The following is a 16,087-nucleotide window of genomic DNA, read 5'->3' on the forward strand; positions in this document are numbered from 1 at the left end:
GAAATGTATGTCAATTAGTGCCTGTAAAGTTTGAATGTAATTTTAAGATGTGTAGCTTGAATGTAATTCGATTCACTTCACCTACTTTTTGTATGTTTGAATTTTGAATTTTGAAACTTCACACTGATTTGTTAATACCCTAAAAATGAGAATTAGTAGTGGTTGTTTATTGATTCAGAGTTGTTGCCGTGCTTCATTTAGTATTGATTCAGATTTGTTGCCGTGTTTCATTTAGTGCATTTTATTCATTACGTCCGGTGTTTTAAGCATGTGTTTTAAATTACATCCAGAAGCCAGGATCCCTTACAAAGAATTTCAAAACCGCGATTGAACCACATGCATTTTCCAACTAGCACACAAGCTAGTACAAGACGTAACTAGTTCCGAATGTCTACTGCAAAGAGGCGGACGAAGGGAGTTTTTTTAGGAGACGTCCATCTGAATATCCAGTGAACGTTACAACCAAAATATCCACATAAACGTTACATACAAAATATCCACTTACCATACATACAAAATATCCACTACACATAGAATCGCTATAAAGATGCCCCTAACTACCATGTCCGGTTCAACAAAAGGGTCGACAACGAGCGATTAATAATACATCAGGTTTGACAATGGATTTGCAGCTATTCGCATGACACCACTTCACACCTCCACTTCTTGAATCCCGATTAAAATCTGTTATATCTAGAGCACACGGTTGTGACGACTGTAGGCCCCTTTGCTCAATCGGCGAGAGACATGACTGGCACGGACGTGTTGGTCCCAGCGAAGTCGCTGTTAGCAAACCCAGCCTGCGTGTCACTATCGGAGCATTGGAATGAAGGAATCTCCGCGGTCGCATACAGATTGCCAGATAGGTTATCATAGAGCTGACACCAATATAAAAAACAAATGATTAGAACCATTTAACAAGGCAGAAATCTTAACTAGATCATCTATAAAGTGACTAACCCACCTTGTCAATGTCCATCAAATCCATGTCATCTGCAACTGTGCCAGATGACTCCATTGTGCGGCGGTCCGGACACGTCGTCCTGTTGTGTCCCACCTCCCGGCACAAACGACATCGCTGGGTTTTTTTTCCACCATGAGCACCGTTACCCTTTGTATTGCGCCTGGGTGGATTTCGCGCCAGGCCTCTGCCACCCTCAGTAGGTGGCCCCTCGGGTGGAAAACTGGTGTCCCCTGCATCTTCGTTCTCGAAGTGATTTAGCATCAGCATGGCAATGTCTCTTGCAAACTGGAACTTTTCAGTGCTGTGACATGCAATCTTGCACACTTTCCGGTACCAATCCATCAGGCACCAGTGTTGCGTCAGTTGTACAGAATCCCAAATCACGCCCATCGACTGCACCGCCACAAGTTTTGTATCCTTGGTCCTTCTCGACAATATCAGAGACCTCGGGATCTCATGAACATTGTTAAGAACAAGCACCGCAATTATATGTTCGCAGGTGACTCCGAAACATTCTATTCTTATGCACGTGCATCGGGCCTCCCTCATATCAGACGTTGCAACAACACGCCAATCCTTTCCCGGAGTGCCATATCGAGAGACGGTGTGGATAAAATAGGAACCGTTGTCTTCAGAGTCAACCACCCTCATTGCACAGGCCCTATCAAGAATGGGAACAAACAAATAGAATATTGTACGAGTGTAGTTATCGGCTGCACTCCGCTCCAGCTGTTTCAGGTTTGTGCTCATAACAGGGTCACCCTTTGCACACTCGAAATCAGCCTCCACCTCCTTTGCACGCACGAACATCAAGCATCGATGGAAATGATGTAAAAACTCAGTGTAGCTGTATCGAGACTTAACATACCGTGATATCACAGCGTGCAAGCCCTCGCACCTTGATGTTGTTCGAAATCCGGCAAAGAACTTTCCCCGTATGTGTGTTGTGGCCCAACTGTGCCTTCTCTCGTACATGTCCTGTACCCATCTTTTATCGGCGACGCCAAATTTCTCAACCATCTCAAACCACTTTCTCTGGAATGTTCGGACCTCATAGTCGCCAAGCATGCAATCCCTAAACATCCTGGTAAATTTGGGCTTTCCGATGTTGCTAGTGGCGTTTCGGAGTAGATGCCAAGCGCAGAGTCGATGGTGAGCCTCTGGAAAAACTTGCTCAATCGCAGACTTCATTTGCCTGTCACCGTCGGTTATTATGGAAACGGGAGCCTTCCCTTTCATTGAAGTTTGCAACTGTTGAAGCAGCCAGACATAGGTCTCTTCTTTCTCGTCTGCCACCAGTGCAGCGGCAAAGACAACCGTTTGGTTGTGGTGATTCACACCGGAGAATACTACAAGAGGTGAAAGGTAAACATTTTTCTTGTACGTTGCATCAAATGCAACCACGTCTCCAAACACCTGGTAATCAATTTGGCTCGTGCCGTCACACCAAAACAAATGTTGCAACACGCCCTCACCGTCAACAACTTCCTTGTAGTATAGTGCTGGATCATTTGTCTTGCACTCTCGGAGATACCTTAGACACGATTCCGCGTCTAGGCCACCCTCCCTTCGTTGCTTCGCATTTACATTGTGCATGTCCCTTGTTGTGTACGGGACATTATGATACCCGCCGGCTAGGCTCGCCATAAAACCGTGGATTCGGGAGACACCAATGCCCCCTTTGCGCATGTCGTTCATCTGCTCGATGTCCGCTTCGCTCATCTTCCGATGGCCTGGGAGCATGGAAGAAAATCGCAACTCAAGAACGTGGTGGTTATGCGCGTTTGAAAAGTACACAACGTGCCAACGTCCTGATTCATCATCCATGCGGAGTAGCATCCTTGCAGGGCATCCACACCGTGTCTCGGCCCTCGGCCTCTTTTGCCGGTTAGGCATCGAGTAGAACTTTGGGGATCGGAACCCTTGTCGGTGGCACACGAACTCCTGACGTATCCTTACTTCGCCGCGTTTTTCGCTTCTGGAACGTCTCGCGCCGGAGCCATGGTGCTTTGCATATTGCTGGTAGAACTCAAATGCAATGTCAACATTTGCGAAATTAAACCGGAGAACATCCTCCTCACTCAAGCTCAAAAAATCAATCCAACCTATCGACTCCACTGAATCAATAGCGTAAAACTCGTCTTCCGCATAATTGTGAGACATTCCTCCGGCGCCGTCCAAACTGTCTTCCAATTCAACCGCATCCCATTGTCGACATCGGCCTCTGCATGATGGTCGTGTTCTGTTTCATCTTCCTGAAAGTCGTACTCGTCCGACTCCATCCCTACAGAGCCTTCGCCCTCAAACGATCCAACTCCGTGGTCTGCTCTGTCAGACATTTCTGCTTCATCGGCAATGCGCACGCCCCCAGTGGTATCTTCATCCCCGGCAACCCTGTGCCAAACAGTAACAATACGGTAATTTAGCGAAACACGCAAAATTGGGGGATGTCCTCCAAAGAAAATTGCAGTCCTATGATGAAGAAAAAGGGGGATATTTGTAAATCAAGTGAAGGGTGATAATACAACGGGTACCTTCTTTCCATTGATGGAGATGGCGAAGCCATCAACTGCCGAAGACAACCGACAATGCAAATCAGGCTCCGTCGTCGTCAGAGGTGAGGCTGTTTGTGGGCTTGGATCCGCCTGAACAGACTCGTTAACACTGAACACTTTCTCAATCCCAAGGAAAAATAGCGTATCGTGGTTCAAGATCTCCGAATCTCGTCGGATGAGTTGTTGGAACAAGATGCTGCCGAAATCACCGTCGGTGAGTGGTGAGGAGAAGGAGTTAAGCTGAGTCGGGAAGAGAAGGAGTTAAGCTGAGTCGGGAGGAGAAGGAGTTAGCGGCGGTGGAGTCAATGGAATGGACGGTGCGATTGCGACGGAGCCACGGAGGGGAAGGGGAGGAAGAGAACCTGGGCTGGAGGAGGAAGTTAGCGGTAGTAATAACCTGGGCTGGGTTAGTTGTTAACCAAATGCTGGGTGTCCAACTAATTCTGACCATTAAGTTAAGTGTATTCATTTTAAAAATTCTAAAAGTGACCCCCCTAACTTATACGAAATTGTGGAAAAGACCCACCAAAAATATGCATTTTTATTCTTGCCTCATTCGGCTGACCGGTGTGCCAAACATGAAAATGGTGTTTCGGTGCGCTATGTATACCCGCGTACCGAATCCGTGCCCTTGCTTCAATTATGGTATTATAGGGCATGAAAAGAAAAACTGTAACAGACCCTTAGAGATGACTTGCTGGGATCCTTCTAAGCCCAAATACACAGCTAAGTTAAGCACTGACGACCACTGCAAAAATGGAGGGAAGAATGGCAGCAGGTGCCAAACGAAGAAGAAGGAGCGCGTGGGGAACCAAACAAGGGAGATGAGAGTAGAAAGAACCAAGGAACTGAGGAGAGCAGCAATGACCTCTGGATAATTGAAATATCCGAGGAAGAAATGACATTAGGAAAAGCTAGAAAGTAAGGGATAAAGATTAGGGGTGGCAAAAAGAAAGAAGGAAAAAGAGAGAGTCTTACCCACGTGAGGAAGGAAGAGGAACAGGTGGGCAAGATCCTGATTTGATTAATCTTCTTGAGTCAGTCATCGTGAAAGGGTTTATTTGGGTGAGCTTTTAAGAAAAGATCTTTTTTGAGTTATCTTTTTTAAAAAGATCTTATGAAAAAGTAAAAGTAATTTTATGTTTGAATATCTCATCTAAAAAGATCTTTCTATTTATCAATTATATTTGGGTAAAATAATATGAATAATTCTCCACATACAAGTATTTTTTTATACAAGTCTTTACAAGTCATTTATATTAACGCACTTTGAACTGTTACTGGACGTTTTCACTGCACCTTCTTCTTCTTCTAGCTGCATGTTCTTCTTCCTCTTCCTCTTCTTTTTCTTCTTTTCTTTCGTTTCTTGCCTTCTCTTTAAAAGTACTTTTTTGTTTATTTATTACATGAAAAGAAAAAAAGATCTTTTAAAAAAAGATGTAACTTACAAATTCTCAAAAAAGATCTTATTTTTATTTTTCTAGTGCTTTTACTTTTACTGCTAGAAATTTGCCAAACAAGCTAAAAAATAAAAAAAAATTCATTGAAAAAAGATCTTTTTTTATCAAAATAATGGCACCCAAACAAGCACAAAGACAAACAAGAAAAAGACAGAAAAAAAAAGGTTGTAGAAGACAAGGTGGACAAGGGGCTAGAAATACATATTGTGTCTTCTAATTGGAAGAGGCCCATTCCATCTTTCATGGAAATAGCTCACGAATTCAAGGCCCAAGGGACGAAGAGATTGTGAACAGGCAACTTTACAACATTGAAGAAATGGGCTTCAGCTCAAGGGACACAAAATGAACATCCTACGCTTGACAGGAAAAGAAAAGAAAGCCTTAACATTTCATACTAGGAAGACAATACGGAAATAATAAAGTGGGTCATGATTCATGAGAGATGCTCCCAGTAAAATTGAAGGAAAAAATAGAAAGAAAAACACATGTACATACAAGAACTGCAATGGAGGTGTGTACTATACTATGGGAATAGAATTTTCTTTTTCTGAAATAAATAAAAAAATATTATTTTCAAAAAGAAAAAACATCTATGGGAATAAGCTACAGATGAAGATGAGAAAGGGCAAGGACTCGACAGTGAGGGAATAAGACAAGCAAGCCATTGGAAAAAAAAGAAACACTTAGCATAGAAATGGAAGAAAATTTAAATCTAAAAAGGAAAAGGGAGAATGGTAATCTCTCGAACTAGTAGAAATTGGTTGGGAAGATGACTAGGAATCAAGAATCAACAAGAGAAGCAAGGGAACAGATACTAATGACAACAGGGGCATTGATCACCATAGCATAAGAAACCAAAGAATGGCTAAGGAGGCGATCCTTATCATGCTCCCACCACCGTCATGAGCATTTTAAGTTAGAATTGTAGCGGAGTGGCGACACCCGGAACAGTAGCAGAACTAAAAAACTTGTGTAAACAATATAGGCCAACAATAGTATTTCTCATGAAAACTAAAGCTAAGGATGTAAACATTAGTAGATTAAAAAGAAAGTTGTCATTCGACCACTACTTTTGCATAGAATCCTAGTACTTGTTCGAAGGTCTACATCTTTTATGGAAGAATAGTATAATTATTAATGTCTAAAATTGGTCTAAAAAGTTTATTAAAGTCAATATAGAAGATAAAAGCGACAATCGATGGAAGGTGATCTTTGTTTATGAAAATCCACTCTTCAAACACAAAAGAAAACAATGAAAGATCTTATCACAGGGTAATGCTGATTTAAAAGAACTTAAGTGCTTCATAGGCGACTTTAATAAAATTTTGAGCTAAGAAGAAAAAGTGGAAAAGCAGTTGAAACCCAAAATACAAATTGAGGAGTTCAAGGAATTTGCAAATGAGAATGAGCTAATGGATTTGGACTTAAAAGGCAGTAAATATACTTGATTCAGCAATACAAGGGATGACTTTATCACCTGGAGAAAGTTGGACAGAGATATGGTCAATTAGAGCTGGAGAAGGCTGTACAACCACGCAGTGCTCACTGCCCTTTCAGCCATCTCATTCGATCATGGCCCATTAATTCCTCAATTAACACCCATCCATAGAAGTCCCAAGCTCTTTAGATATGAGGCCTTTTGGGAGGACAATAAAGAATGTCACGGATATTAGCAAGAAGACTTTTAAGAGAGCAAAAAAGGAGATAGAAAAACTAAATCAAAAGCTATAATAGTTGGAAACTTGAAGGGGGATAGGATTGAAGAGATAATCACCAAGAAGATTGAAGGTTGGAAAGAAAGCCTTCTCAACCAAGTGGGCAAAGAAGTTCTAATTAAAATGGTTGTTTAAGCTATATGCGACAAAAGTCCTAAGATTTCCTAAAAAGTTTTTGCAAAATACCATTATGCAAAAATTGCAAGATTTTGGTGGAGATCATCCAGAAGAAGAGCGGGAGATTCATTGGAACTTGGAAGAGTTGGGACAAGTTGTGCACAAGCAAACATGAAGGGGGTAGGATTTACAGATTTCAACCATCATAACACCGCATACTTAGCCAAGCAAGCATGGAGGAAAGTCAATAATCCGGAGGCTCTTTTTTAGGTCAAATTCCTTAAATCAATTTACTTTTTTTAAATGATGACTTTTGGTCTGCTCTAGTGAAAAAATAGTCCATATAGGTTTTGAAGAGCTTGACCTTTGGAAGGGACTTCCTGAGAAGAAATGGGAAGTAAAGCATCGAGAGTGGAACTCAAATTAATTTATGAAAAGACAATTGGGTACATAGGGTTAACAGACCATTAAAGAGAAGCAATTAGACGATCAACAAGGTCATCAATATTGTAACACCCTACCACACAGAACTTTAGGCTTAGGACGAAAATCAAAGGTGGAGGGGCTATGACTTCTATAAGTAAAATATGTGTGTGTGTATGTGTGTGTGTGTGTGTGTGTGTGTGTGTGAAAGGAAGTTTAACTAGAAGCCTTGAATAAAAAAGGGTACGATCAAAACCAAACCAAAGATACAACGCTCAGAAGAAACAGAAAGACAAAAACTTATACAAAAAACCAAGATATATATATATATATATATATATATATATATATATAGTAGACTTCCAAAAGATAGATATATAATCAATATGTAGACTCGACTTGTGAAGCAAATGCCAGCTAGATTATATACATATATAATCCAACAATAATCCAACAGACAAAATACAAATCCTAATTTTCCAAAGTCAACCTAAGAGGGACAAAACATAATATATGCACGGTGGAGATTCTATACATATATAAATATAAACAAAATACAATATTAAGTCCCAAGAGTTTTTCGCTTCCAAAGAGTCTCCAACATGGTTAGTGCGGTGGCTCGTGTCCTGCATCTGAAAACAACAATATATGTATGGGTTGAGAACCGGGAGTTCTCAGCATGGTAATGGTGCCCATATAAATAATATATAAGGTCCCGAAAAATCCAAAGGCAATTCTAGAACTCCGATGCTGATCTTTAAAACTTAGAGTTATAATTTAAACCAGAAAAAGGGTAAACTATCTAGGATATTTAGGTTCTAATCCAAATATGAGTTAACACCTCAATCTCACTCTCCTACAACCAATCTCACTCTCCTCTAACCCTCCAAATCACCGGTAAAACTACCCTCGTCACACTTCCACCACACAAGGGGTCTCTCAGTTAAACATACACATACAAATCGAACAAAGAAATCATAGATAGAATACAGATATAGCAAGTAAAACAAGTAGCGGGTAAACATAATTAAGCAGTTAGGAAAACCAATACAAATGCATACTCAAATTAATCATACAAATGCACATGATGCATGCCTGTCCTACTGGCCGTGAGCTCACGTGTTGGTTATACTTCCAAAACCCGACACATTCCGGTATCTAACCCGGATGCCGTCTCTCGCCTGCGCATCTCCAAGAGGCATAACATCGGGGATTAGTGCCCTACCACCCTTTCCTGGAGGCATACCCTAGGTGAAAAATAAATCGGGGGATTAAGACCCTACCACCTTCCCCTAGTGAGGCCATTCCATACCGATCGAGGGATTAGTGCCCTACCACCTTGCAAACAAAGAGAGAGAACGTGAGGGAAAACGTCGGGGGATTAGGGCCCTACCATATTCCTCACATCCCACAAAACACAATCACAAGGAATGCAGGAAAATAAATCGAGGGATTAGCGTCCTACCGCCTTTCCCATATACAGCACATCACAACCACGGAGAATGAGGGGGGGGGGGAGGGGGAGATCGAGAGATTAGCGCCCTACCGCCTTCCCCACATCTAACTCATCAATATCATCATTACCATTAATTATGTCTCATTCATTATCAAATTCATTTTTATTCATTCACATTCATTCGGAATTCATAATTAAACTCAATTCTCGTCATTCTTCTTCCTCGTCTCCTTCACAGAGTAAGTAGACAATGCCACTGCCTCTTATTCGGGGTCACATATATCTCATCCAATTACAAATCATTCATTATTCCATTATTCTTGTCAATCTCCTCTCATTCACCATTACCCACACCTCATTAATTCAGTTAATACTTCACAAAACCCTTCCAAGTATCCTCCTCAATTCATTTAACACACTCATCCTGGTTCTAAGGCATAAAGACTCACTAACGGACCTTAAACAAGTGTAAAAGCGGTTTAGAAAGCTAGAGGATTGGTTAAACATTCAAAATTCTCATTTTTGGCTAAATCAAGGGGCTCGCGTCGCGTGCGTACTCTCGCGTACGTGAGATTACAAAACAGTGAGCATAGCTCGCGTCGCGCTTGCAGGTTGCGTATGCGATACTCCCTTTTCTTCAAAAACTGTTACGTCATTAAAAATTAGTTTTATACACCTAACTTTTAGCGCTCATAACTTCTTCTACAAAACTCCGATTTTTACAAACTTTAAACCGTTTTGAAGATCTTGAAATTATCTTTAATTTGAAACAAATTTCATTGAAATCCAAAATTCAAGGCTCAAGTTATGGTCCGCCGAATTTCGTTAAAAATCCATTTTTTACGAAAAGAGTTCAAAACCTCTATTTTCCAAACTCTCAATTTCAAACCAAAGTTTCACACCTCAAAACAACATTATATACACTCAAGCAACTCCTTAACCACTTCATTCCTTCCACAACATCTCAATATCCAATTTCATCAATTCCAATCCAAACAATTCATAATCAAAACAACATTATTTATAATTCATCAATATATCATTATCATAACTGATAATCGTTATCAAACCTCATCATCAATCTGTATCAACATCAATAATTCATCATATTCTCATAACAAGCTCAACACTTACACTATCAAATCTTAAATCAATTGCATATATATACACATTTATTTGCTAATCATATCAACAACCAAATTTAATCCAAGCTTATCCTACGGTCAACTAGCCTGCGTTTTCATGTTACATTATACATTATCTACGAGAAACCAAAATCATACCTTGGCTGATTCCCCCCTAAGCTCGGAACGCCACAAAATACACCGTTTCACAAATGTCCAAAGCTCCAAATGTACACCAAATAGAAAATCCAACCACAAGGAATCAAACTCAAGCTTCCAATGTTCACTCCCAAGCCTCCAATTCCATCGATTTGCCTCCAAAACATATAATTTAATATAATACCATACAAATATTACTAAATCAACCTAGAGTTTTCTATACCAATAATTTTATAAGGGTTAGAGGATCTTCACCTTACCAACGAACGTTTGGGTAAGACCCAGCAAGTTCATAAAGCTAATTTGATTCTAAACACAAAAATTTAACAAAATCTGAACACATTGTCTCAAAGTTTTCGAAATTGGGGAAGGAAGAACTGGGTGTGAAATTAGTGGATTTTATAAAGAATTCCAAGACAAATGTGTGGCCGCTGACAACTCGTCAATCGGAGCTCCGGATTGAAAGTTATGGACGATTGAATTTTTGGAGACGTTAGGGTTTTGGTTACATTCTTTCTCCTTTCTTCTTTCTGCATATCCAAAGTGAAAATGAGAAAGAAAGCTTTGTTTGGAGTTTTATAGGTTGGGAATTGGGATCGGTTTGACCGGTCCAGCCCGTTGGTTCAGTTTTGGGTCAAAATCTTTAAAATTAGTATTAAAATTTATATTTTAATTAGTTCTATTTCTGTAAATTATAAAATTTAATTTTCTAATTATTTTAAATAAAAATTATTTTACTAATTAACTATTTATTAATTATCCGGAGTTTACAAATATCATTGGCACAAACAAGAAATGGGACGAGAAGAAGGTAATTGACAATTTTTTAGTCCATATAAAAGAGCTGATCTTACAAACACCATTGAGTGTACTTAAAAGAGAAGATGCACTAGGATGGTCGTACAAGGAAGATGAGATATATACAGTTAATACAAGATATTACATAGTTAAAGGGGATGACATTTAAGATTCAAGAGTCAGAACTTCATCAAACACAGACCTACAAGAGCTGTGAAAAGGAATTTAGGGAATGAAAGTTCCCAAAAAGATTAAATTTTTTCTATGAAGGGCTATACAGAACAACATCCCAATAAGAGCTAACCTTTTCAAGAAACAAATAACACTTAATCCTTTATGTCCTATTTGTTTGTAGGTGGAGGAATCAATAGAGCATGCAATAATACTCTTATGAAAATGGACTAGAGCAGTTTGGTTTTATTCTCAAATATAATGCACCCCAACAAAATATAAAATTACATCCCTAGAAAATGGATTCTAGACATACTCCAAGACATCAAGAAAGATTCAAATGAGGAAAGGGATGATAGGTGGAGTAAGATTGGTCAACTAACTTGGGCAATATGAAAATCCAAGAATGCAACAATATTCAAAAACATACCACCAAATCCTCTCTCACAATTAGCAATGCAACATTACAGGAAATACAATTTCACAAAGCTCATCACATGAAAAGAACATAGGCTACAACAAAAAGAGATGCAACAAAATTACCAGTTAAGTGGAGGCCACCACCAAATAGCTGGCTCAAAATTAATGTTGATGCTTCCTTCTCAGCAAATTCAAAAACAAGAACAAGTGGTGCAAAATTTCTAGATCCACAACTGAACCAGCAAGTACACCGGGTCGTACCAAGTAATACCTCATGTGAGTGAGGGTCAATCCCACGAGAATTGTTGGACTGAGCAATAATGGTCGGATGATTCCTTAGTCAAGCAAGTAGAAAGTGATTGTTTCGGGAGTTCAAAAAGCATTAAATAGTAGTTCAGATAGTAGAAAACGCAAACAGTGAGAATGGTATGAAATATACAAGAGAAAACAGTTAAGGTTTCAAAGATGTTTACTTTTTCGAATTAAGTTTCCTTACCAACTATTTTAATCATGCAATATTCATTTCATGGCAAATTGTCAATGACTAAACCTTAATGTCTTAGTGATTTAGTCTCCTAGAACCTAGTTAACTGCCAATGTCTTGGTCACTTAATTTCGATTAAAGGATTAAGTTTAGTTCTATAGTTTATGGCCACAAAAATCCTAGGAGGATTATATATCACATATCCCGATTAGTTTAAGTAGTTAACGGTTCTGTAAGAATTTACTTTCAAGCTATTGTTTAGGTGAGATATCTCTTCCAAGAATCACAAGAATGCAATTATAATAAGTGTTATTCTTCCAATCTACCCAAATTCATAAAATGAAGTACGAAAGTAATCCTTGAAAATGAATCAATGCATTAATTAAAATAGAAAAACAATAGTCTTAATCCATAGAAATAAACAAAGATCCTAACCTTCACCAAGGAGGTTTAGTGGCTTATGTTTCAGAGAGAAAATTAGGGTTCAGAAATTGTGATAGTGCGGAAGTGAGCAGTTTTCCCGATTAGGGTGAATCTTTTCCTTTATATCTATCCTAATTTGATTTGAAACTAAAATAAAATAATAAATCCTAAACCTAAAAGATTTTGTTTGTAAATAAAAATAACTAAAATAAAAGATAAAATAATAATTAAATGCTAAATCCAACTAAAGATGCTCCATGAGTGAAGTTGTGGTCCGGATTGCCTGGCGCTAAATGCCAGTTGCAGCGTTTAGCGCCCTTGAGGGCAGAAACTCCCTTTGTGTGCTGAGTTGCTGGCGCTAAACGCTAGCATGGCGTTTAACGCCCTAGTAGGCAACTTCAATTCTTCTCTTTTCTTGCACAAAACTCTGCCAAATTGATGTAAACTTCATCTGAAATAATTAAAACACCAAAGTAACTCAAAGTAGCATCCAAGGAGGATTTTAACACTAAAATGTACTTAAACTCAATAAATTCTAACTTAAAATAAACGGAAAATAAGGAAAAGATGCTCACGCATCACAACACCAAACTTGAACTGTTGTTTGTCCTCAAGCAACTAAAAACAATATAGGACTGAGAAGAGAAAATGCTTAAGACTTGAGTGTTCATTTAAGCTCTTGTCTAATTACTGAGTGGGGTTTATGGTACTATAATTCTGAATAGGTTTGGCATCTCACTATCCTTTGAAGCTCAGAAATATTGATATCGTTCAGAATTAGAACTCGGATGATATTATGGACTCTCTTTTTCTTGAAGCTCTGATTAATCCTTGAACACATCTTTTTTTTTTATCTTTTCTTTGGTGCTTTGAGTCATGACTCTAAGTGTTTTTGTCTCTATCTTAGCTTGACACAAAAACACCACAAGCACTTAACTGAGAAACTCTTTGAAGTCTAATTTTTCTTTTAATTTCTTCTAATTAGTGGTGCTCAAAGCCTTTATACCCTGTGATTGCAATTGGTCTCGACTCTTAGTGTTCTGTCTCAAGGGTTACTTGACACATTCACACCACAAGTATATGGTTAGGAAAATAACTCTTTAATCTTTTAATCATGTTTGACCTTCCTAACCATTGATGCTCAAAGTCTTGGACCTTGTTTTTTATTTTCTTTTTTTTTTGTTTATTTTGCTTCAAGGACCAATCTCTTACTTACTTTAGAGAATCCATAATACTTCTATAAGTTCCTGTACCTCATAAATCAATATTCTTAACTTCAAGATCAAATATGCACTATTCAGTTCATGCATTCAGAATTATAAACAATTGACAATACTACCACATCAAAGTAATCAAAATAACTCATAATATATAACTCAAATCTCATGCATTTTACTACTTCTTTTTTTTTTCTTTTGATTTTTCAAGTTTAGTGAGCAATACATGCGACCTCTTTCAAAATAAACATAAAACATCAAAATAAATAACTAAACTAGAAAGGCAATAAAGTACTACTACTGATCATGCAAAAGCTTTTGAACAAAAAATAGGAAATAAGATAAAACTCTGAAAAATAGAAAATAAAATAGGAAGGCAGATAATGAAACTCAACCATCTCAGTCACGGTGGTTGCTGCTCCCTCCCAAAAATCCTCTCTGGCACTTCAGCTCATCTAAGTTGCGTCTCTGCCTCAGCTGCTCCTCTACTAGCTGATGGAGGAGGGCTGAGTGGTCCTGATGCTTAATCTTCAACTGATCAACAAAAGATGTTAGCTCCCCAATAGATGTAGTCAACTGATCCCAGTAATCACGAGGAGGGAAATAGAATCCCTGAGGCATCTCCTGCTGAGGAGGGAGAACTGGCTCTTGAGGCGGTGCATGTCCAAGCTCCCTAGCATACTCCATACACCTCCTAGTGATAGGTTTATCAACAGCAATAGGGGTACCTCCATCAATATGGAGTCGGGCATCCTCACACAATTGAAAGATGAGGTGGGGAAGACCAATCTAGTAAAAGTGAAGGCCTTCTCGACTATTCTATATAACTCCTACGGGATCACCCGGTGTACCTCCACCACATTACCGAGCATGATGTAGTGAATCATCATGGCTCAGTCAATAGTACCCTCAGACTGATTACTCATAGGAATGATGGAGTGCTGAATAAACTTCAACCATCCCCGAGCAGTTGGCCTTAGATCGTGCCTGCCCAGCTGGTATGGCTGACCTCTAGCATTCTTCCTCCATTGTGCTCTGGCGAGGCAGATATCAGTAAGTACCTGGTCCAGTCTCTGGTCAGTGTTGACCCTCTGAGTGTAAGAGTGAGAGTCATCTCTGGATGGTGGCAACTGAAGTATCTCCCTTACCCTCTCTGGATTGAACTCGAGGATCCTCCCTCGGACCATAGTGCGTCAGATCTTTGGGTCCGAGTTCGTGCCTGTGATATGCTTGTAAGTCACCCAAGCAATGGCGTAGAATTTCCTGACCATAAGCATGCCCACATCGGTCACAGGGTTAGTAAGAACTTTCCAACCCCTGCTCAGAATTTAGTCCTAGATTTTTGGATACTCGCCCAGCTTGAAATCAAAACGGACCTCCGGGATCACTTTCTTTTTGCCCACTATTTCATTAAAGTGATCCTCATGGGTCTTAGAAAAGAATCGAATAAAATCATAAGGACTGGATGCGGGAGCTTTTTCCTTCCTCTTCCTTGAAGAAGATTCACCAGTTTTGGATGCCATGTAAAAAATGAGCATAAAGAAAAGTGGAGCGTCACAACACCAAACTTAAAGATTTTGCTCGTCCCTGAGCAAAGAAAAATAAAAATGACGGAAAAAAGAAATGAAGACCTTGAAGTGAGGTGGATGGACGAATGGAAGAAGGTGGTGGAGGGGGTTGGCTTCGGTTTTGAGGAGAGGATAGAGGGGGAAAAAATGGTGGAGGAAAAAATTTGGGGGGATAGAGGGATGGGGGGTTACGGTTAAAGAAGAAAGATAGGGAAATAAAAAAATGGATGGAGAAGTAAGAGTAAGAATGAAGAGAGTGAATGAAGACGTGGTGAAAAAAGATGAAAAAGTGGATATTTATAAGGGATGGGGCTTCGGTTAGAATGTAAGGGGTGCAGTAAGTAAATGGTATTGAATGGGGTTAATAGTGATTGGGGTAGGTGAATATGGACAAGAAGGATTTGGGAAATTGATGGGATTTGATAGGTTGGTAGGAGGTGAGGTTGGAAATTGGGGAATGAATGTGGATGGTAAAATGGAGAATGGGGTGAGAGGGAGTGGTGTTTGAATGGTCAAAGTGGAAGGGGGGAAAGGGAGTGACTGTTGGTCATGGTTAAGCCTCCTTCAAATTTTTAAAACGCACGTTGTTGGCACTAAACGCTAGCTCCAACATTTAGCTCCCCATCATGATACTGCTCTTGCCATCCTGGGCATTAAATGCCACCCCTAGCGTTTAACGCCACAATTGGATTATTTTTTTTTTTTTTTGGGAACGAGCCTTGGCGCTAAACGCCCATCTGGCGTTTAGTGCCCTAGGGGGGTATGGTGAGTCTTGGGAGTTGTGCCTCTTGTGGGCATTAAATGCCAGCTTCTGCTTGCCAACCCAGGCGCTAAACACCCAACCTGGCATTTAGCGCCAGAGCACTTCGAGTGGAATTGCTCTCCAAGTTGCCCTGTTCTTCCTCCAGATGCCTCCTGTTCCTGTTCTATACCCTTTGCATGACCACAAACAAGATTAAACCAAGGAAAACTATGGAAAATAATAGCAATAAAAATCAAGGATGAATGAAAACAAACTGAAAGAAAAACCAAA

General features: G+C 39.6%; 1 pseudogene; it reads right to left on the bottom strand.

Moving 5' to 3' along the window:
* Positions 1 to 978: 978 nt before the first annotated feature.
* On the bottom strand, positions 979 to 2,203 carry LOC107627153 (protein FAR1-RELATED SEQUENCE 5-like; annotated as a pseudogene).
* Positions 2,204 to 16,087: the final 13,884 nt, after the last annotated feature.

Source organism: Arachis ipaensis, chromosome B2, assembly GCF_059453495.1.
Source record: "Arachis ipaensis isolate K30076 ecotype BB chromosome B2, ASM5945349v1, whole genome shotgun sequence".
Taxonomy (NCBI): Eukaryota; Viridiplantae; Streptophyta; class Magnoliopsida; order Fabales; family Fabaceae; genus Arachis; species Arachis ipaensis.